At 40.1% G+C, this 22042-nt stretch overlaps 1 protein-coding gene across 1 annotated transcript in view; it reads right to left on the reverse strand.

Moving 5' to 3' along the window:
- The window catches only part of fndc3ba (fibronectin type III domain containing 3Ba), an 89868-nt gene extending 70150 nt beyond the window's left edge, over positions 1-19718 (reverse strand). Inside the window, 1 exon segment of the mRNA XM_003442880.5 lies at positions 19569-19718. The gene's annotated coding sequence lies outside the window, so the exon portion shown is untranslated.
- Positions 19719-22042: the final 2324 nt, after the last annotated feature.

Raw genomic sequence — 22042 nt, forward strand, 5'->3', positions numbered from 1 at the left:
GGAAAGTAAAAGAAGCCACAGGACCTACATTCACTACCTGACTGTAAATATCTACTACTTCTGCTGCACAAACTGACATTTTTATTCCTCCAGCTGGGGGAAGAGAATCAATGCCATCCTTGTCCTGGTAGTCATCTTGCACAGCAAAGCTAAATCAGTGTGTCTGACTCTTCAGCTGTTAATGAAACTTACCAGACACATCCCCAGCCCTATATAGTAAAAGAGGTTAATGTTGTAAAAACCTTTAACCTAATAAAAGTTGAGCTTTGTGTAACCAAAGAAATGAATATTTTGACTAACTGTTAAGTAAATTTTCACATTACCTTGAGCAAAACAACCTTGCCCAATACTCTTTTACACACTAAGATATAATCAGTCCGAAGTTCTGGCTTGTTATCTTTTTATTTGCCTTCGACTCAGTTCTGCCCCAAACATCCAGATTAATTTATCAAAAGTGTACTCAGAAATTTGGCATTGGCCTCAGTCTAAGTCACAGCATACTGATAGATGTAATGCACTACAAATGGGTTTCTTCTAAAATTAACTAAAGGTTCAGCTTTTAGTCAGTCTTTTTAAAAGCACATGACGCGCAGTGACACATGAGCGACACGACAAGTCTTTTTTAGACGTGAATGTGTGACAAAAAGAAATAAGTAGTGATTTCAGATACAATCCCACAGTTCCCCAAACTACTATCATCAAGGGACAGGCAGTGGAGGAGAAGGCAATCTACGAGTCAAGACACTTGGGTAGGAAGCAGGTTGACTTTTAAGAGCCGTTTTGCATGAACAGTTACAACGTGGCCAGAATGAGATGTTCTATCGTTCTTATGACTGATCACAGTTTGTGCTGGTTACAAACTTGTTATACCCCTACTTATTTTTAGATGATCTCAGTTAAAACAATCATGGCCCAACAGCTATGATAAGAACACTAAAAGTAACCAGCATTTGCTGACCTGGATAACTGTTTCTCACACAAACTAGTTTTACGCAGTATTCCCCAAAAGAAAGAAAAACGGAATCTCAGCACTATTATCCAGAACAACTCTTTCAGGTTCTCAGACACTTCAAACTGGTTCAGGATTTTGGTTTTTTGATTATTTGTGCAAAAAGTGTCCTCCAGCCAAAGTAGCAGTTCTCACCAAACTGCAAAATACTGAGCAGGAATCTGAACTATTAAACTGTCTGACACACTTATCAAAAATACTAATGAGAATAAAGAAGCCATCACAATTGTTACAATTTTATTTCTTGGTGTAACTGTTTCCAAGGGCTGGGTGATTAGAAGGTTTATTGAATTTGTACTGGCAAAATGTACTGAACTTTTTTTTTGTCTGGGGGAATTTTTTTGAGATTTTGTTTTGTAATAATAGCTACATTTTTGGAAATGTAGGTTTCAATTGCTTTGTCTTCTTCTATAGAACTTGACTCTCGACTGATCGGAATTAATGTTTAAGTTTGCTATATTGAACTATGTTATTTATTTAAAATAAAGTCTTACAATATTCCACAGTAAATTTATCATGTTCTAGTTGTGACAGAAAATAATATTTAACCAAAATTCACCTTTTCTATTCACATCTCATTTATATTGTGGTATATCTCAATATAGAAAAAAATAAGATTTTAGGCTTTCTTTCTCTCCACCCTGCCCTACTATTGTGCCCTTCATTCTGTAAGTCCTCCTTATGTGCAGAGGCAAAACAAACACAAACTATGTTTAACAAAATTCAACTGATTTTCATGTTGCTGAAGTTTAAAGACCTCATCAAATCCTTTTTGATTGTTCTTCCTCGTGACAAAGGTGTTAAAATGAGGCGTGCATATTTACTGTACATTCGCAACAACAGTTCCATTAAAAACAAATGTCAGGTTTGCCCTTGCTGTGTGTATCTAAATATATAAATAGACATCATGTGACCTAACTTTCTAAACATCAGCTGCTGCCTCACTTCTGTGTTTCTATTAGGGATGGGAATTTTATTTAAGGCGGAGAGGAGAAAACAAAAGTTGAACATGAAATATCGAGAGGAAGAACTGAAACTTAGCTGTGCTTGTTACATTTGGAAATGTTATTCTAGGTGTATGTAATTACATTTGCAGAAAGGTATCAGTGATGACCCAGAAATCAACCTGTGACAATAGTTTCATAGGAGGGTACAATACGTGAGCTCTAAACATCTTGTATATGCGTTTTTCATACGTGTCCTATATAAAAAAAACTTAGATTATGTTGTTCATTTGCCTAGAACAGCACAAGCATATCTACATGTAGATGTGTATGTAAATGTGATAATGAAGAATAGATAAGAGAGAAAAAGAGATGCGCAGACCTAGTATCTTCTTTCTCGTGCTGGGTGTGTTCAACTGAGGAATGCACTCAGGTGTCAGTACTTACACGCACACAAAACAGCCACCACAACTGGGATTGGTCCAAGCCCTTTAAAACCAATCTTATCAGCTGAATCTTTGCTGGTTTTTAACACACACACGGATGCATTGATACAAGTCTGTGCGTTTGGGCAAGGGGGGGGGACGAGACCTCTAAATATGGTGGGAAACTGCCACAAACACCACTCCCATTCAACTCCAGCTCCTTTTACAAAAGGTATTCAGTCTAGGAGACCTGCTCTCTCTCTTTCACCCTCTTTCTAATACACACATACACACACACACACACAGGCTGAGTTAGTACCTTTTTTCCAGGAGCAAGAGAGAGAGAGGTGGAGTGAAGGGGGGGATGCAGGGAAGGAGAGAAGCAGAGGGCAGAAAGAAAGAAAATGTGGAGAGGACGGCAAACAGGAATGCTGTGATTGTGCTTACACACACAAACACACACACACACACACACACACAGGAACACACACTTGGGAAAGACAGAGAGGGGATTTATAAAAGATGAAACCTCTTTTGGTTCCCACATTGGCCGACAGCTTGCTGCACATATGCAGACAGTGTGTGTGTGTGAGGGAGGGAGCAGCAGAGAAACAAAATTCAGAGTTTCAGCTTGTTCTTCAATCTGCCTGCGTGCATTTGGCTTGCATGTGTGCACGCCTTTGTGTGTGTGTGTGTGTGTGCGTGCGCGCTCTTATAGCTGAAGTCCTCTTGCCCTATAATTGCAGTAATGATATGTCATCCACGAAGAAGAAATCTGAACGGGTGGATTGGAATGCAATGGACACATACAAGCGCACACACGTGCTGCACTTGCGAACCGTGTATGAACAAGCTCCTCTCCAAACTACCTAAACTTAAACCTTTAGGGCACCCTTTTTCCTTCAGAACAGATGAGATCCAGCACCTCGAGAAACCACATCTAATGGCAAGCTAAACCAGCCAGATGCTGCATTTCACTTTTAACAAGTCTCTTTTAAAACCCTAAATCAGGCAAATTTTACCTCAATGCCACAACATACGTAGACGTTGCTATAAACAGTGTTGGCTTTAGAAATCATGAAAAATAACAACGTTTTAGTTGAAAAAATGTGTCTGCTACACAACGCAACCCAATGAAAGTAGAGAGAAAGTAGCCATTTCCAAAATGTGTGCATTTAGCAGCAGTCTTCCTCAACTACAAGAGATAAAGTAAAACTAGGATTTTCTGTAGAGAAGAACTGGAATTTTAATGCTGAGCTGAAAGCTTTCTTCAGCTTCACAACTACAGGCTTCTACTGTCTCTACTGCGACAATTTTTCTTTGCAATTTCTGCAATTTTTCTTGCCACATCCCCAAAAAGGATGTGCATTTAAGCAGTCCTAGAGAATACCAGTAAGTGTCCAGGGTTATACTGCGGTCACTGGCTTCGGATTGCTCATAACAAGAGGCAGATGAGAAACTATTAGCAGTTTGCAGTTATTCATATGAAATGCAGGAATGCTGCTACTCCTAATGTCAGTGTCTGAGGAAGTCTTGGACTTTATTATTATGTTGCATAAAAACATCACATGCTTGTCACCGTTTAAAACCTTGAATAAAATCATTCTTTCTCTTTCATTTTCTGTCTGCCTGTATTTATTTCTGTTTCCTCTGAATGCCAGGCATACTGCAGATCACCGTGCAGCCAAAGTGTAGGCAAGTCAGGACTTGGAGCCTGGTAAATGATGGCCTCAGCACTTCTTTCCCCATTCCCTCACTCGTAGTCTCTCTCACACACACACACACACACACACACACACACACACACAAAATGAACACCCTGAGCAAAGCCTTTCTCTTGTGTCATCCTCCCATCCGTGTACCCACATATCCAATGCTCATATAAGGCCAGTAACATAGGCAGCAAACTAATGACTCAGTGACTTTAGGTTAGTCTTCACTCTCCCCCCATGTGCAAGATTTTTTAAAACTTTTTTCATGGTCTTATGTTACAAAGCAAACAGCCATATATGGTTCCTCAATTCACCCAATAAAAGGGTTAATGGAAGTTCTTACATGGTCATTCAAGTTGTCAGCGTGCATGCTGACCAACTTCAGATAACTTGAATTGCAACATATGTAATGTTTTTGCCTAAACTTATCTATTTCTTTTAAGAGCTAATGCACCACAAACTAAATCCTTACACCTTTAATCTGCATGTTGCCACACAGACTACTTGGGCTCAGCCCAGGAGTCCAGGATTTGACTCTTTTGCTAGATGCTTCCTGGAAAGACCCCGCCTTCCTCACATTCCACGACCCTGTCAAAATACGACTGCTGTTTCCAACTGGCTGATGGGAAGCTATTAGCTCTCCTTATAGGCTGTTGCCGGAGCACTGGGCGGGGAAGTAAAAGCTGATCTCCAAGAAGCGGCAGCCCATTCCCAAGGAGAGACTTCAGTTACATAACTGTGCACACAAGCACACACAATGTCAGGAGAGCACCCTCAACACACAGTGGAACGCAAAAAAGGGTCAGAGAGAAAGAGAGGTGAAAAAGCATAGGAGGTAGTGCCGAAAAAGACAGACAGGAGAGGAGCTAAGAATGACAAGAAGGAGGGAGAGGGAGGGAGGGTGTAGGTGAGGCATCATTTTTCCTTGGGAACAAAATCAAGAGGAAACGGCTATTTTACACTCAGGTCAGGAGCTGTGGGAGAGGACTTCCAGCCAGGGTGTGTGTGTGTGCGTGTGTGTGTGTCTCTGAGCAAGATAGAGAAAGGTTAATTGGTGGAAGTGGAACATCACTTGCATCAAGCCTTAAGTGGCAAAGCAGTGGAATGAAGAGGAGAACTGTGCCAAGAATAGAGCACACCGACAAACACACACACACAAACAGCTGAGACAGGCCTGTAGTTTAGTGAAAAACAGAGCAATTTTGGTGTTATTAAATACATATAATCTATTGCTTGTTTCCAAAGGGAGGTATTGATAGTAATCTGTTAAAGTGGAGAAGGGCAGCACAGGCGGTGTTAAAGAAGTAGGGGTGGGGGTAGTGATAAGACCAGAGAGGGGAGAGAAGAGGGGACTGGATGGGGATGGGTAAAAACAAGGAGAGACGAGGGTTGAGTGTGTGGTGAGAGAAATGTGTGGAATTCTAATTGTGTTATTGCTGCAGAACAAACATTAGTCCTGCCTGTCATTCCACAGACAGCAGGCTGTGAGAGACTGTGTGAGTGAAAGAGACGGAGAGGGAGAGAAAATTGAATGAATTCGGCAAATTAAGGGTCAAGCCAAGAGTTTCAGACAGGCTCTCCACTTTTTCTCCGGCTATTTATGAAGGCAGAGTGTTTACAATCAGCTCTGTGTTGCTCTGGGAGTTATGTGTTTGCTGTTAGCTTTAGCACAGCACAGCTAGCTCCAGCAGATGTGTGCATCTGCCAGCAAGCCCTCCCTCTTGCAGCTGTACGGCTGTGAGTTGGCCGTGTGTGTGTGATTTTGTGTGTGTGTTTGTGTGGTTGGGCTAGGGGCCAGTAGGCAGTAAACCCACAGTAGAGGCCTGACAGTCCAACGCCTGCCACGTAGCACCGACGTAACTTAAGGGGAGAGGAGATCTATATCCAAAAACTCTCCTGTGTGTGAGAAAGAAGGCGTAAGAAAGGAACTAATAAATGAAATAATGTGGGTCATTGTCTGGGAGTCAGAGTATAAACAGAGGCATTGCAGATAGCCATACACACAAAGACAAAGTGACTCTGTGATACCATTTATCCCAGTCAGATGTTTCCACCAATTACATCAGCCAAGACCACCACTCTCTCGCTCTTGTCTTCCTGCTGAGAGCTCTTTTAACTTAAAGATGTTAGTGGCCTTAAACTGATCACCACAAAGGCCACAACAAATGGTTTACAGAATGGCGCAAAGACAAGACCACTTTACTAAAACAAAACAAAACAAAACTCACTGAATGTGTACATAAAAATCTGGTACAGCCAACAGCTTCCGAATACTAATACCAATATGCAAAACTGTTCTAAGAACTAAGAATTTTGAAACCCAGTGACAAGATTTTTTTTGAGAATGCAGAAATGTGACTGGCCAGTGTTACATATGATCCATTTTCATAGCTGTATCCAAGCAGCCCTGCAGCCCTGAACTTGCTCAGGCATCCCTCGACAAATGAGAACACAACAGTCCAATGCAAAGTGACTGGACATTAGCTTGTACATATAGCCCATCGACTTATTAGTACAAAATAAAAGGGTGATGTTGGAATATATCACACATCTAATAAGTCTGATGCATCCACCACTATCAAGTGGGCATGAATGTATACTGCCTCCTTCACGCTCCATGCAAACACATTCGAAGTGAACTGTTTCAAGGAAAAGTGTGGAATATTTTCCAACCTGATTCTCCCAGAATTGGCCAAAGTTCATGTGCCAAATTGTCATATGATGGCAAGAACAACCAGTTTCCCACTTATACTGAAAATTAGGGCTGGGCCATATTATACCGTTCACGGTAATACCGGTATAATGCTAGGCAACGATAAGGAAATGAAATATCGCGATAGAATATGGGTAAAACGCGCATGCGCAGTGCCGAAAAAGCACGGCGGTAACGCAGAATGAGAATGGGGAAAGCAGATTGTTGAGTGAAACGGATGAACCAGAATTGGTTTGTAAAAATGGTGCAACTTAACTGGTTTGGTGTTTGTCCGTCAGATACACAAGAAAGCACATTTTTTTGTAGAACATGCAAGCGGGCCGTTGTTATTGCCGTATTTGTCGGACTACGGTGCTCGTAAATCTGGGGAGTAATCTGGGTCCTAAACTCCGTCCTTTAAGGTCCCGAAGTCAAATGAACATCACTGAGAGTTTAAAACTGTCTAAATTCTTTCATCTTTAATAAAACGATCAGCATTGCTGCTTTACAAGGTGTAACTATGATGTTTAACATCCAGGCATCCATGAAAACAGAATTCATTACATTTAACGGAGTTAGAAGTTAGCAGGAAGTTAGCGGAAGTTAGCTCGCTAGTTTCGCTAGTTACCTAAACATGATATAGCATGTCCTGACTGAGAGATTTCTGAAAAAATTCAAACGTACAGCTCTGCTATCACTTCCAACATAAATGAAGACAGTAAACTACACAGCAGTGACGTTTGTAGGGTTACTGAAGTTGGGTTAGCTGGTATATAATGGTGTGCTACGTGATCGCTAGCGTCACAGCTGTGTTAGCATAACATAAACAGTGAAGCTGGAGGATGAAGGCTAACACTTTTCCACTTGATAAAAGGTAACGTGAAGCTTCCTGATGGTTAGGGACAAATGCAATCGCATGGCAGGATGCTGTAAACAGACCAAACTTCAGTCAGGAGAACAACTGAGATAATCCATCCACAATAGAAGGTTAGTCATTAATATACTGCAACAACATGGGAATAGAGCAGCTGTGATAGAATATAGCATTAATGAATCAATGGTACAGAAGTGGAGGAAGCAAGAAGAATGAGTTGAATAAAGTTTGATTTATCTGACTGCTTTGTTTCACTTAATGTGCCTTATAATCCCGTGCACCTTATGGTCCGAAAAATACATATTTGACTTTTTTATTTGGCACACTGCAGTTTCATGTTGCAAAGCACCTCTTTTTAATTTCAATGGCTATTATACATAATTATGCTCAGGATATGTCAGCCCATTTCTACTGGAAATGCCTTTTGGTAAAACTTTCAGCAAGGAATTTGCATTTGCACTGTTAAATGTTTATATAGCTTTAATGCACATAAAAAAAACAGCTGCTTGCTAAATGGATGGGGTTTTTTTGCGCTAGTAAAGTTGTGGAATTGTATTTTGTCTCGCAGAAATTATATCGCCAGTTATATCGTTATCGCAAATTTTCAAATATATATCGTGATATATATTTTTGGCCATATCGCCCTGCCCTACTGAAAATACTTAATTATCAGTTTCCTTTTTGCCTCAATATAAAATAAACACAATGAAATAGTATGCTGACATATATAATAATTTACCAGTAGCATAAATAAACCAGGGCATTTCAAAGGTTTTTTTGTCCTAAATAATGACATTGAGACGTTTAATAACTGTAAATGTAGATCAGTTTAAAATACATCATTACAAATAATCATCATGAGCCCTGGAAAAATAAAACATATTGGCGGACGTCTTATAAGAACATTCTGTATTTTGTTGGTGTTTTTGTGTGTTACAGAGGAAGTGGCTATTCTCCCACAAGCACATGAACATGACTCACTCTTCTTCATGCCAGCGCTTCCAGATTTTTCTTCTCCATTTGTCCTTTTCTCCCCTTACTCCTCATCTCTCTTTCCCTCTATCATCCCTCCTTCTCTGCCGTCTTCCTCCCATCCCACAACAGTTAAGACTTTTCCCCATCAGATCCAAAGGAGCTGAGGATTGAGCAGTCAGCTCAAGGACAGCTCACAGCAATCTCTTTCCTAACACCTTGGATCTCCAAGGATCAGTCTGGCCACGCAGGGGAAGGCTAACCTACAGGCCAGGAGACTAAAGGCTGAATTGGTCTGACTGGTGGGCATGACAGGCGTCATACACACAGAGGCCGTCTGGGTGCTGGCTTAACACGGCTAACCTGCTAATGCCCAAGTTAAATGGAAATCTCCAGATTAAAGTCCACCTACTCCTAAAATCCAAGGATTGTTAAAGGTTAAGAAATTCTTGTATGTCTTAAGCCTCAAGTCCAGGTTTTGCAAGCAAGTAATCACTAAACCCTATTGATCTTTACCTCTAGGTAAGACTGCATGCCATTTTCAGAAGTGTTTTACTTTGTCAAACAGTTCTAAACGGAAAGACTACAAGAGAAAGACAAAGTGGAAAAAATGAGAGAATAATGACACAAAGCAAGATAGCGCTGGAGTCAATAACCAACATGCATTTTATAAAATTATCCACATTGCAGACTTCCAGAAAACTGATAAACACACTATTTGCATTTCATTTGCATCTCAGATCGGCCAAATATTATGCTAGCATGCCATTATAAGACACTAGCTCCACATTCTCATTCATCTCTCATCCACTACCTCCTCTCATTTTTCCGGGTAATTGCCATGTAATGCAGTTGGATCCATGTAATACAGTGCTTTAGCATAAATCTGATTCTTTGCCTGCAGAGCTAGATCTTCTTCAAGTTGATGGATTAGATAGGGCTGGGTGTGTGTTGTATACAACTTTTGCATGCTTTTTGAGGCTCAGCTGCTGATTCGCACGAAAGAACAGTTAAACTTTGATTTCCGTGCACCATGCACTCCCTCCCTCATCTTCTCATGTCATCCTGGGCCCTACTTTCAGCTTTAACCTGTCGCAGCACTCCCCTGCCCCTCTTCCTCCCCCTCCATTCTTACCCCCCAACACTATTGGCTCAACTTCTCGAACAACCCCTCAGCCTTCAAAAGACAGCCGCCCATTCAGAAGGGTTTGGGTTAGAATGGGGGAGGAGAGCAGCGCAGACTTGTGGAAGTTTGAATGGTGGGTGGGAGGGAGGTGTGTGTGTGTGTGGGGGGGGGGGGGGGGGGTATATAAATTGTCCCACATGGCTGAGCGTGCTTAGTTTAAACAAACACAGCCACTTCCTCCTCACTGCACACATCGAGCACACAGACAAGCGAGCATGTACATACACACACGCGCACAATACACACCAACAGGGTGCACAGGCATGCTTAAACTCCAGTATACACAGCATGGGCACACATGAACATAATACATTGTATACCCCAGCAAGCAGCAGACAATACTCTTATTCTAAAACTCCAGCCAGTAAAGACAGAAACACAAGAAAATTTGGCCTTTTTTAAAAAATTTACATTGAAACCAGCACATTTGTGAATGTGTTAAACACTGCTTTTAGAGCTCCTGTGCATATGTATACCTTATGACCAACATTACTTACTTGGCTACTTTGGCAATCAATTATTCAAAAGATCACTTCATATTTGACTCATGTAGCAGTAGTTCACCATAACACTTGCCTCAAGGCTAAAGCACACTTCTTTCCCATGTTTTTCATATTTAGTGAGTTTGGTTTGGATGTCTGATGATGTCAATGGCAAAATACCTCAATTAAAAAAAAAAATTAGTTAGTTGTGATATTTAAACACACTGTAGAGTTTCAGTGTTACCTTGCATAATATTATTTCTACAATGATTACCCTAGAAATAATATTACAACAGCTTTAAACACACAATTAGTAACTTGTAAGGCATTTGTGTCCTTATTTGTAACAACTAAAAATCATATTCCAAACTGGAGAAAGTTTGCCATATACAGCTGTCCAACTAAATATAAATATATATATAGTCAAGTACATAACTGGCAAGAAGTATATTGTGAGAAAACATGAGTATTAACATAATTGTATTTAGACAAGTAAAAATCAATTTTTCTTCTTTTACCAAAGAGCTAACTTCCTTGTGTTAAAGACCTCTTAAAGACTATGTATTTCAATGAAGTGACCTACAATCATTGTAATTAGCTCTGCATTACAAACGGCCTATGAAGAGAGGTAAAGGAGGACAACCGCAGAGTCCAGACAAAGGGCGCACATTCAATGCCGGTGGACCTGCTGCCATCCAGGCCTGCACACACAGCATGTCTTAAAAACTAATGCTGAGCTCCATCAGGGCTGGATGCCATGAGTCTTAATTAAGACAGCCATGCCAAGTCAAGAAGTGAATAATTCTACTCCCCACCAACCACCACCATCTTCCTATTACACACACACACACACACACACACACAGAAGCCTAAACTTTCATTTGCAGATGGATGAGAGTGTAGATGCAGACAAACCACCAAGAGAGACTCAGATTATCAGTTTTATGGGTCAGAAAAAGCTTGCTCAGTGAGTAGTGTGTGGATGCCTGTGTGGGCGCTGAGATAGAAAAACCATTTAGTCACACCTACATGAGATACCTGTTGTGTACTTGTGTTTATGAATGTGCATGTGTGTGTGTATGTGTGAGAGAGAGAGAGAGAAGGGAGAGAAGGGAGAGAGTGCACGCATCACTGTTTAATCCATTAGAGGAAAACTGAATTGGGCTGAAAAATGAGAGAAGACACTTCTGGGAATAGCAAGCCAGTTGAAGGTGTACATACAATCACTTGCTCCCTACGAGCAAACACACACACACACACTAATAACACCCCTCCCTACAGCTTGGGGTCACAAGGTCACATTCCTTCTCTTCAATCAGCCTCAGGATTTCACACACTACTTTGGGGAGGGGAGAGAGGGGATGGAGGGGAGGGGGCGCTGTATCTGTGGATTTCAGTATGGAATATTTTAATGATTTATGTGCTCCTGCTTGCAGGTAAGGGGAAGAAAAGTTAAAGAAAACAGGTCTGAGGACGTGTGCAGGAAGCTCAGATAATTTGAAGATGCACTTTTCAATCTTTTTTTAAAAACACCCTCCTAATTAGACTTATAAGTTATTAAGGTAATTAGGTCAAGCAGTTCAGGATTTCTCTTCGTTACAGTTTACAGGTGCCATTTGTAACACATAATGAAAACTAGAGTTGTTTTCACGGATATGTCAATGGCCAATATTCTCTCCTCTGATCAGTTTCTCACTGGTCAGGCAGTAGCAGGTCTTACTGCTGCATCATCAGTAGCTTTTGAGAATTAATCTTTTGCATTTGAAAGCAAGAGGAACAGGCCTGCTATGAAGAATGGAAAGAGACGTTCCCCATTCACTAAACTTTTAGTCAGATCGAGCTTCAAAATAACTGGTGCCAGGTCAAATAAGTTGTCACGGTTATTCTAATTTATTAAAACAAATGGTCAAAGAGTCAAGTGTGCACCTTGGAGCAGGAAATATCACAGCTCGGCAATCAACATGACAGATCGTGTTAAAAAGACAGGCTAACCTGTGTGTGTAAGCTGGCTACGTTAACATCCTTGGCTTGAGGCTTTGAGATTTATCACTTTTACATTTCGCTGATAAATCTAATATATCTTACTGAAAGGTCCATCAACATTTTCAGTTTCTGAATTTTTAATATGTATCCATTTTGAGAAAGTTGGCTGTGAGTGGCAATATAAGCAGGTGAAATGACAGATACAGGTATATTTTAAGCTGCAATAGGTGGGCGAAGACATGTAAGGAAAGAGAACAAAGGGGTCAAAGTACAATGTAGCATTTATTTCCTCCTTTTGCTGAGCCCCAAACTAATGGTGAGCAATATGGCCAAAAGATCACAATCATAACATCAGTGTTTTACAAGCAGCTTACGTCGAGCTCAGGTGTTGATGAGCACCAGGATTTTTTTTCTTTTTAGGAGAAAAGCTGCAACTCTCAAGGTAGCCACTGTAAGTTATTAGCCTTCTGCTCGTGTTAGGCGTTTTTACACATATAAATCGGCTTGAAAAAAACTATAAAGAAGTTCAAAAACAGGGAATAAGGAGCCAGGAAAGTGTTATTAACTAATACTGATTTACGAGTTCAGTTTAAAATCGTTCATCGCCGTCTCTTTCCTTTTGCAGTTGTTGTACATATGCAGCTCCACTGTTTTGTCTGAAGTTTAAGGAACCGCCCGGTCGAAAACGTTCCTGGCAGAAACCTTGCACACGATGACCTTTTGGGGTAAGATCACTCTCTAAGGTCACAATCTACAGTGTGCATATGGCTATTTGGATACAAAGCCGGGCATTTCTAGTCACACAAATCCCTGCTTCATGGTTTTGCTATGATTTCATTCTGCTGACTAAACATGTTATTTCACGATGCTTTCCACTTTCCATTACTCTTCAACCACAATGTTTTCTTCCGTTTAAAAAATAACTTCTGACACTTCCGATATGAATAATTCATCCAATGTGTCAAAACCAATCAGTTTGCTTAGCTCATGTGATAGTTTGGACGGGGCTGCTTCTCTGTTAGTTTTAATGACAGGATCCTCTATGAAACGGATCGGAAGTCAAATTAAGATTCCTCCCCTTCACCCTTAAATCTGGCCCAAATATATCCTCCAGTGAGTGACAACATGTGAAGCACTGCCGCACACACACACGCACAGCTGCATTAATCATACATACAAATAATGATGGTCACATACATAGAGAGACAGGCATACTAAGAAGTCTGTGCATATATGAGTTCTAATTTTGGTTCACAACATAAAAGAAACTGAAAATAACTAGTTACAGATTCTGTTCCCCACTTCAGTGCACACACACACACACACACACACACACACACACACACACTAGAGACTCAGCCAACTGCAGATTTAAGACACTTGAGATAAACACTCAAAATGCTCACAGCCAGGCATAAAAACAGCCATTAACGACTGGCGGAACTTTCCATGGGCCTGCCAACCAGCAACACCAACACGCCTGGCATGCTAATACAAGCACGTAAAGTTAACTGAGTGTGTACATTTCATGCATATGTGTTAAATCAAGGCTGTGTCTGTGTCTTTGTGTATATATATATATATATATATATATATATATATATATATATATGCACAATTAATGTCTTTGGCCAGCTGACTATGCATGCTCACACACTTACACACACACACATACACAAAGGCATCTCTTCAACAAGCCATTTCTATGGATGATACCGCTGAGGGCCTGTGAAAGGGCAAAAGGAGGGCAGGGTGACCGAGAGCTACACACTTCATTTGAATCATTCAAACTTTTTTTTTAACCAAACATACTAAGTTGATGACAAATTTGGCAGCCCACCTTCTTGTTGTGAAACATTTACTTCTTTAACCCTATCACATTAACTATTAGTCTGTCTCTCCCTTTGCCATTTTGCTGCAGCTGAGACCTTTCAATAACACCAGTTGGTAAAATCAAATATTTAAGCGAGGGCACAAGTTGAATCATGTGCCAGTATTGCTGTGCATTGAAATGCATGTAAGGTATTCGAATATAGGTGGCTCAAATTTCTGCTTGTGGCTTGACTGGAAGTACTGTTCCAGCTTATGTGTCATCTACCCTCATATAGAAATACAGCTGCAACTAATGATTATATTCATTAGCTCTGCTTAAACAAAGAGAGAAGTGAATCATGTTTAACATTGTTCACGTGCAGTGATGCTTGGATATCAACAGAACAGGTAAAATTTGTTAAGTTACTAAAATGGTACATAAGCTTAATTAACCATTATAACTTTTTTTTAAGTGACTGGTGTAAGGGTCAATCTAGAGTGTATTATATGCAGCACACTGGCAGACCCAGCACGCAACATTTAGTGTGTAAAACATCATAACAAAGGGAAAATGACTTGTATAGTTTCCAGGTATATGCCTTGAAATAGTTTTTGCCTAACCAGGAGTCTAAAGGGGTTATTAAAATAACCCAGGTTAACCGATTATTTAAATTACTGACAAGAAAATAACCATCCATCATTTAATTCATTAATGATCTCCTCGTTTATTTTAACTGTCAAAATTTAATAAATCTGCTGCATAAGAACAGCAGTTTGTTTTCATTTTTTAAATGCCATATTAGGTTGATCAAACATTTTCACATGAAATTCAGTTTGTTGACATCTTTAGATTTTAGACTGTCAAACAAAAGGTATTTTGTGATTTCTATTCAGGTTCAGAACACCTGGTGGTTTTCCTGTTCCCTTTTCCTTTTACAACGTGGTGATTTAGTCATTATAAAGATGTTTACTTAAAAGTGAATGAACACTGTTACTATTTTCTTTGCAAAAAAGCATTAAGAGGAAGTTCAATGACCTTTCATGACAGTCTTTGTAAATATTTATTTCCAAAAATATTCATTCAGTTGCATCACATTTGAGCAAATCCTGTCTGTCTTATTTTAGACTGAAACCCTGAGACTGAGATTGTTTGAATTATTTTATCAAACACTACGATTAGCAAAAGAAGAAGCCAAGAGAAGAGGAAAGAAAAATGCCATGGAAAAGGGGATGGGAGGGAGGAGCTGGGGGGAGAGAAGTTGAAAGGCTTCTTTCATCTACTTCTGAATCAACTGTCAACAATGCAGGAAATTATCGAGGGAGACAAAAAAAAAAAAGAAGGGAGACGGGATTCTGGAGAGCAAGAGGGGCAGGGACGGAGGGAGGAAGGCAAGGAGGCCGAAAGAAAGGGCCGAGAATGGTAAACATTACAGTTCTATGCCAAGCAAACATCAGATGCTGGGATACTTCAACAAAAAGCCACCGTTCGTTTGGGAGAGAAGAAGATGGAGCAAGAGAGACAGAGTGGGCGAAGATGCGAGTGTGTGGCAACAAGCAGAGACACCCAGTAAAAAGCTGGGAAATGGAAAGTGAAAGCATGGAACAGCAGACAAACAGCTGCTGTTATTAAATAGGACAAAGCCTTTTTTCTCACAACACGTCCATGCATCTCTTTCTCAGTGTCTGTTTGCACAACATCCTGCAGCAAACACGGGGTTTGACCTCATGAATCAGATGAGTCAGCTGTAACTTAATGTAACTGTATATTTGCATACACACTTAATGAAACAAATCAAGAGCTGCAGGATACTAAACCTGCAGCTGTAGGACATCATTACTCCACACTCGTATGTTTTCTTGAACAGAAAGCCAGTGTTATTTACAGTAATTAAAAAATACTTAAAGGTTTTGGATGGATGTTCGGTCTAGAGGTTCCCTGCAGTGGGTCATGTGACAGAAGCAAGGCAGTCTATATAACTGCATGGAGAGTCCATGGACTTTACTGGTCAAGAGACCAGAGAGGCAGCAAGGAGATAATCTACAGAAATCCTGCTTTTGCACTTTAGGTGTTGACCTTTTGACCTCACAGTAGAGGAACTCCTAATCATATCCAACTCACAAATAAGATAACCTCTCATCACTGTCAAGAAAATGCACCTCCGAAACAGTAACAGCAAAGGTAACAATCTTTCTGGGAAGCACACCTGTTGCATTCAGAGAACCAGATGACACAAGAAGCAGCAGAATACATAAAAACTGCAGATATACAGTAGAGCAGTGAAGCACAGTACACAGCAAACACACACCAGTTACTAGAAGGAAATGTTCAGAGCAAATTGATACATTTAAATGGTCGTAATCAGTACTATAAATAATAATTACGACTGATTAAAAGCAGACATGACAAGAACTGCAGATCATAAATGGAACAAATTTAAATTTGCACAGACTGTGCATGTTTTCCTTCTTTTCTAAAGCCTATGAAGCTGACACACTTGTCTCCACTGTGCTGTAACGACAAATGCAACAAAGCAACAATTATTTTCAAATCTAATCTTCCTTATTTGGTCTATAAAATGTCTAGAACTATATAAATGTTTCACAAAATAGTTTCTGTCAGTCAAAGTGACCCACTAATATCAATCAGTGTTTTTCTTGAAATTAAAAAAAAGTCTAACGTCTGAAAAACTACAGAAACAGGAATTTTATCATAAGTTTCTTCTTGTTTGCCTCTCTTTCACATGCTCTCTCACACAGACACACATTCCAGGGCAGCATTGTTTTGTCTATGTAACTCTATAGCTGCATCTGCCTGTGTTCCTGATAAACAAGAGCTACTTGGTAACACTACCCATTTGATAGCATGTTCTAGGTTACCAGTCAGACACATAAGTACACACATACAATGGCTAGCATCATCCAGGCTGCCCATTCCCTGACCCCATTTCAACCAGGCATACCAAAGGGTTTTATTAGGCCAGTAGTGAACCAGAGGTCTAAGACAAAGAGAATCCTCCTGGCATCCTGATATCACATGTAACATGACAGTAACTTCCTTATTGTTCTTAGAATAACCACATTAGGAATATTGGACCCAAAGCTTCTTATTTTAATATCATGTATGGTTTCTGTTTAGATGCTGGAGAAGTAGAGAAAAAAAAAACATATGCCACATAAAGAGAACTTTGCCCAAAAGAAAAAAAAATACCAGTGAATTGACATATAAGATATTTTTGCCTCCTTTGTCCTCATTATTTTGGTTCTCACTCATGCAAAAACTAATTAACTGGATCAAAGAAGCTGCAAAGTTAAAAATCACCCCATGTGTAGGCAATGACGCACCATCACAGTTAGTGGCACAAAGGTGTGGGCTGCACCTGTGTGACAAATTTAAAACTTACATAAAGTGTTATTCAACCTCTGTTCTTTCTCTGTTCATGCAAAATACATGGAAAGCTAAAGCAACAACGGTTACCCTCGTTCAGTGTGAGTCCAGCATAACCCCAATCTAACTGTGTCTGCTTAAAGACGCACAGAGAGAACGTGCAAATGAGAAAATAAGGATCATTTGATATAAAGTTGCATCAGTTTTAAGGCAAATCCTTGCTACATATATCCTAGGCGTTTCAGCTGTGCACAATGTTGCACATTTAATTCAAGCTTCAGGCAACAAGCTGTGCTGAATCTGACACCAATGAAACACAAAGAATAATGCTGGAGCTGTAAAGCAGGATGATCCCAAATCTGAAAGCCTATCTTACCTTTTAACCTGATTCCTGTCGGGATCTCAGTTAGATCCAAGAGATGCTACTTTCAGCAGAAAAGGCTTTTAATCATGTTAGAGTGCCACACTTTGATTAAAGCTTTACCTGCATCCAGCTGTCCACCTCTCAGCTTACTGTCCACAACTTAACTGTCTGATGCTAAAAGTTTTTGATGCTCTCGTGGAAGCAAGATAAATTGCTCATTCAAGCAGCACAGGGAGAATTCCTTCACACTCTAAACCCAAACACACCTTTTCAGCTGGAAGCCAACCTCATTCATCCCCCTCAAAGAAAAGTCAGATATCTTTTTCTTTTTTTTCGGGGGGGTAAAGAAAGGGAAAAAAAATCATGGCCACATCAGCCTTTCACCAAAGGAATGTCACGTGACGTCATCTATTTGGGATCGGATTTCTCCGTCTCCTTTTCCTTCACTTTCTCCCATGAAAAAGTAGAAGAAGCGTACATGTGTTTGATGCGTTGGGTAATCCCCCCAAGCCCGTAACCAATATCAACCGACGTGGACCTGGAGCGCACAACACTGGGAGATATGCAAACCCCAAATCAATGCTCCAATTACACCTCACCAATACTGCCACCACCAGTAATGACATTTTAATGACAATTACTGAGTCCCGTTATTAAACAGGGGGAGAGGAAAAAAAAGAAAAAGAAAAACTGACATGCTACCAACGATCCTGCAGCCCAACTTATCTCAAGTTTTCTCCTAATGCAGTGGGATAAGGGCCTATAGTCTTTCTGCAACTACGTGGAAGTCAGATAATCGATCGTGTCGAGCAGAAGACCAATGTTTGATTTCCACGTCTGCATCAGAGAGGCTGAGTGAAAGATTTGTGTCCTGCATAAACAGACACGTAGTCGTTTCTGGGAGAGAGAGAGAGTGAGAGAGAGAGACTGGCTGGCTGGCTGGAAGGAATGCTAGGATATGCTGGAGTTGGGATTTTTTTTTTCCTCCTCCAAAGCTTTTCACTGCATTCTGCAACCGCACACAAAGTCAACGGAAAGTCGATCTTAAACGGCCCCTTCAACGCTTCTCGACAATTATCCAACACAACAGAATCCCCTATAGTGTCAATTCAATGATTTCGCAACCCCCTCTGTCAAATCTGACTGCCTCAGCATCTTCCTTTCCAAGTTATTTTCCAGCTATAAAAGTGCTCATTTCCTGATTTTAAGCAGCAACAACAAAAACGACGATTTCCACAATGCAAGTCGCAGCGCACCAGCAGTTGATTATTAGAAACAAGCAACGGAGACAAGGGTTTTCTTCTGTTGCGCACTCACTCCATCTGAAGTCCTCGGAGACAAAAACACATTCTTTGGTGAAAGCTGAGAAATCGGGACCACAAAGAGCAGACTCCAAAACGCACAGTCCGACACATTCACGCGACTAGTGTGAGGAATTAGCACGGCAATCCCCTCTGTTTTGCTTTTCCTTGTTGTTTCAAAATAAAAGGAATTTTTGAGCACAAAAAAAAAAGTTTCGTTTCACCCTCCTCCGCAGTGGTAAAGCAGTTTTCCTTTTTCCTTTGCGTTGGCCAAGTGGCCCAGACTGCCGGCGTCAGCGCTCAGCTCTCCAAACTCACACACAGACACACGCACTTCTAAAACTTTTTCAACATCCACTCCAGTTGCCTCGATTCCCCACTTTGTCCGGGTTCGGGAATGCTGCTTAAAAGCTGTAAAAGGACTCACCTCGCTGTAATAAAATAATCTTCAAACCGACGTGGCTGCGCGTTTTTTAATTCCCCGGGTCGGGTCTTGCCTGTCTGCTGGCTCGACGCTACGAGTACTGGGAGACTCCGCCATGTCAATCATAGCCGACCCACATGGAGCGAGATCCCGCCTCTACCGTAATGTACAGTGCGCAGTGAGAAAGTCAAAACAGAAGGCTATAGCACCCTTCTCTCACAGCATAGAATAAATGAGGGCGGGCAGGGGTTTACAGTCATGAAGAGAAAGAAAAGAAAAACAAAACTAGGGCACGATAATTTTTTAAAGAAATACAAGTTTTAAATGAATATTTTAGTTACTTTAAAGCTATTAAATGCCAAATTTGCCTATCTAATTTCCCGATATTATCAAGTAGACTAACAATTTTAAAGTGCTTTTAAAGAATTATTTATAGTTATAGTTTATTCTCTTGGTGATTCCACGAAAAAGATTCAAACTAAGCACAGAACATGAAAAAAAATAATCTACGCATAAAATATTAGATCCTTTTATGCTTTTTATTGGTTGTTGACTCCCAAGACATCTGCGTTAAAAGGTTATGTAAGCCCAAACAGGTGGGTGAACTCTAAGGCAAACAAACCCAAGGCTGAATTGATTTTATCTGTCATAATGCTACAGAACATATTCATTCCAGTACCCAGTACCTGTGTCATGTTTCTTGTCATTTCACATTTTTTAAGTTAAAAATAAAAAACAAATTTAAAAAAAATCACCAAGAACTCAACAATAAATGTAAAAAAATAAATAAATAAAATAAACTTCTCAAGTAATATACAATGCAATAATTTCTTATACCATATATTCAAACTAATTCACCAATAGCAGATTTTTCAGAGTGTCAAGTGGGTCAAATCTCTGTTCCAGCGCCTCAAACATCTTTAACCACAGACCAAAGTCCCTCTGGTGGCTGAACTCAGCATCATTTAGCCCACCAAGAGCCCAGAGTTTCAAGGGTTTTAGGTTCAGCAGTGATACCTGAAAAAAGGACATCGATCAGTGGTCTGATTTCTTTTTTTAAACATATGTGGTGAATTTGCTACAGGTTTTTTAAAGACTTTTCCAATACTGATCAGTGTATGATATGATACACAATACAATATTGCATCTGTGCATGCATTCACCTTCTTCCCCCGGGGTTCATTATAGCAGACTTCCACACATATACAAATGTGCATGTTAGTGCTTGAAATTAGGTTATCATTGCCAGCAAGTACATGTCACAATTAGAACACAAAACGTGTCTTGGGGCCAAAAACATAATTTGTATAGATTCGTTACAATCCCGTAAATCCATCATTTGATGAAAACAGTAACTTTACTTTCACAATTAAAAAATAGGAGTAAAATCGCAGATCAGAAATTGTTGTTAAATGGAAATCCACAGCAAAGTTTTACTGCACTTTGAGCCCCTCATTGGCTTCAATCACAGAAAATTCAACACTGCAGAAAACCAGAATGACATTGTTTCATTTAACCCTGGCAAGTGCAACAACAAAAACAGGCCCTTCAATTCGTTACGCTCGTGTTTTGTCTATGTTTGTCCACACTGATAATTCTTACTGTATTTTCAAACAGGCACTCAGAGCCAAATACACTCATTGCCCCTGAGCTCTTGATTTCTCTCAGCTGGCACACACAAACACATTCCAGCAACTGCACTAAGAACAGTCACCGGTGTAATTCGAAGCCAGTAAAAGAAATACGGTCCTTTACCAGGACAATGTGCCTGTGAGGAATTAAATGGAGTTCGGTTCAATTCAGTGACCACAAATCATCCCAAGGGGGCAACTGATATGGCGAAAAAGACAAATCATACTTGCCCACCAAAAATACCACTGAGGATTAATGTAGTGGGAGAACTCCTCTCTTGCTTTCATGTAGGCTTTAAATTTCACAGTGTTCCCTAAACACTTGACACCCTTTTGACTATTGTGCCTTGTATACACAAGATTCTTTGCCTCATATACCTTATTAGATGTTTGGATACAAATATTGTTACATAGCGTCTATAGTAAATCTCACACAAAAAATAATGTCCTAAATGTACAAGCCATAATGCAATATAAAATAATACTTAAACTGTGTAAAGCCATATAAAAATAAATATTTGTGTGTTCTTTTAGGTATTAAATCCTTTCCAGAAACCATCAAGAACACATTAAATGGTCTTCTTGACATTTTGATCACATCAGGTTCTTTTTCAAAGCAGACCGAGTTGGCTCAGTTGTCATGGAAATATGGATGCTGCTTTCTGAGCCCATTAAGCATATCTCGTTCTTGCTTCTCTTGTACCTTTTAAATATAATAGCAAATGCCATACAATTTTATGAACACCAATGACTTATGAGTTTACGTCCTTACACCACACTGAGCTCCTCTGTCTTAAATGCGTCCTCACAAGGGGGGATGTAGATAAAGAGAAGCAGATGAGTTAG

Source organism: Oreochromis niloticus, linkage group LG19 (genome assembly GCF_001858045.2).
Source record: "Oreochromis niloticus isolate F11D_XX linkage group LG19, O_niloticus_UMD_NMBU, whole genome shotgun sequence".
NCBI classification, from domain to species: Eukaryota; Metazoa; Chordata; class Actinopteri; order Cichliformes; family Cichlidae; genus Oreochromis; species Oreochromis niloticus.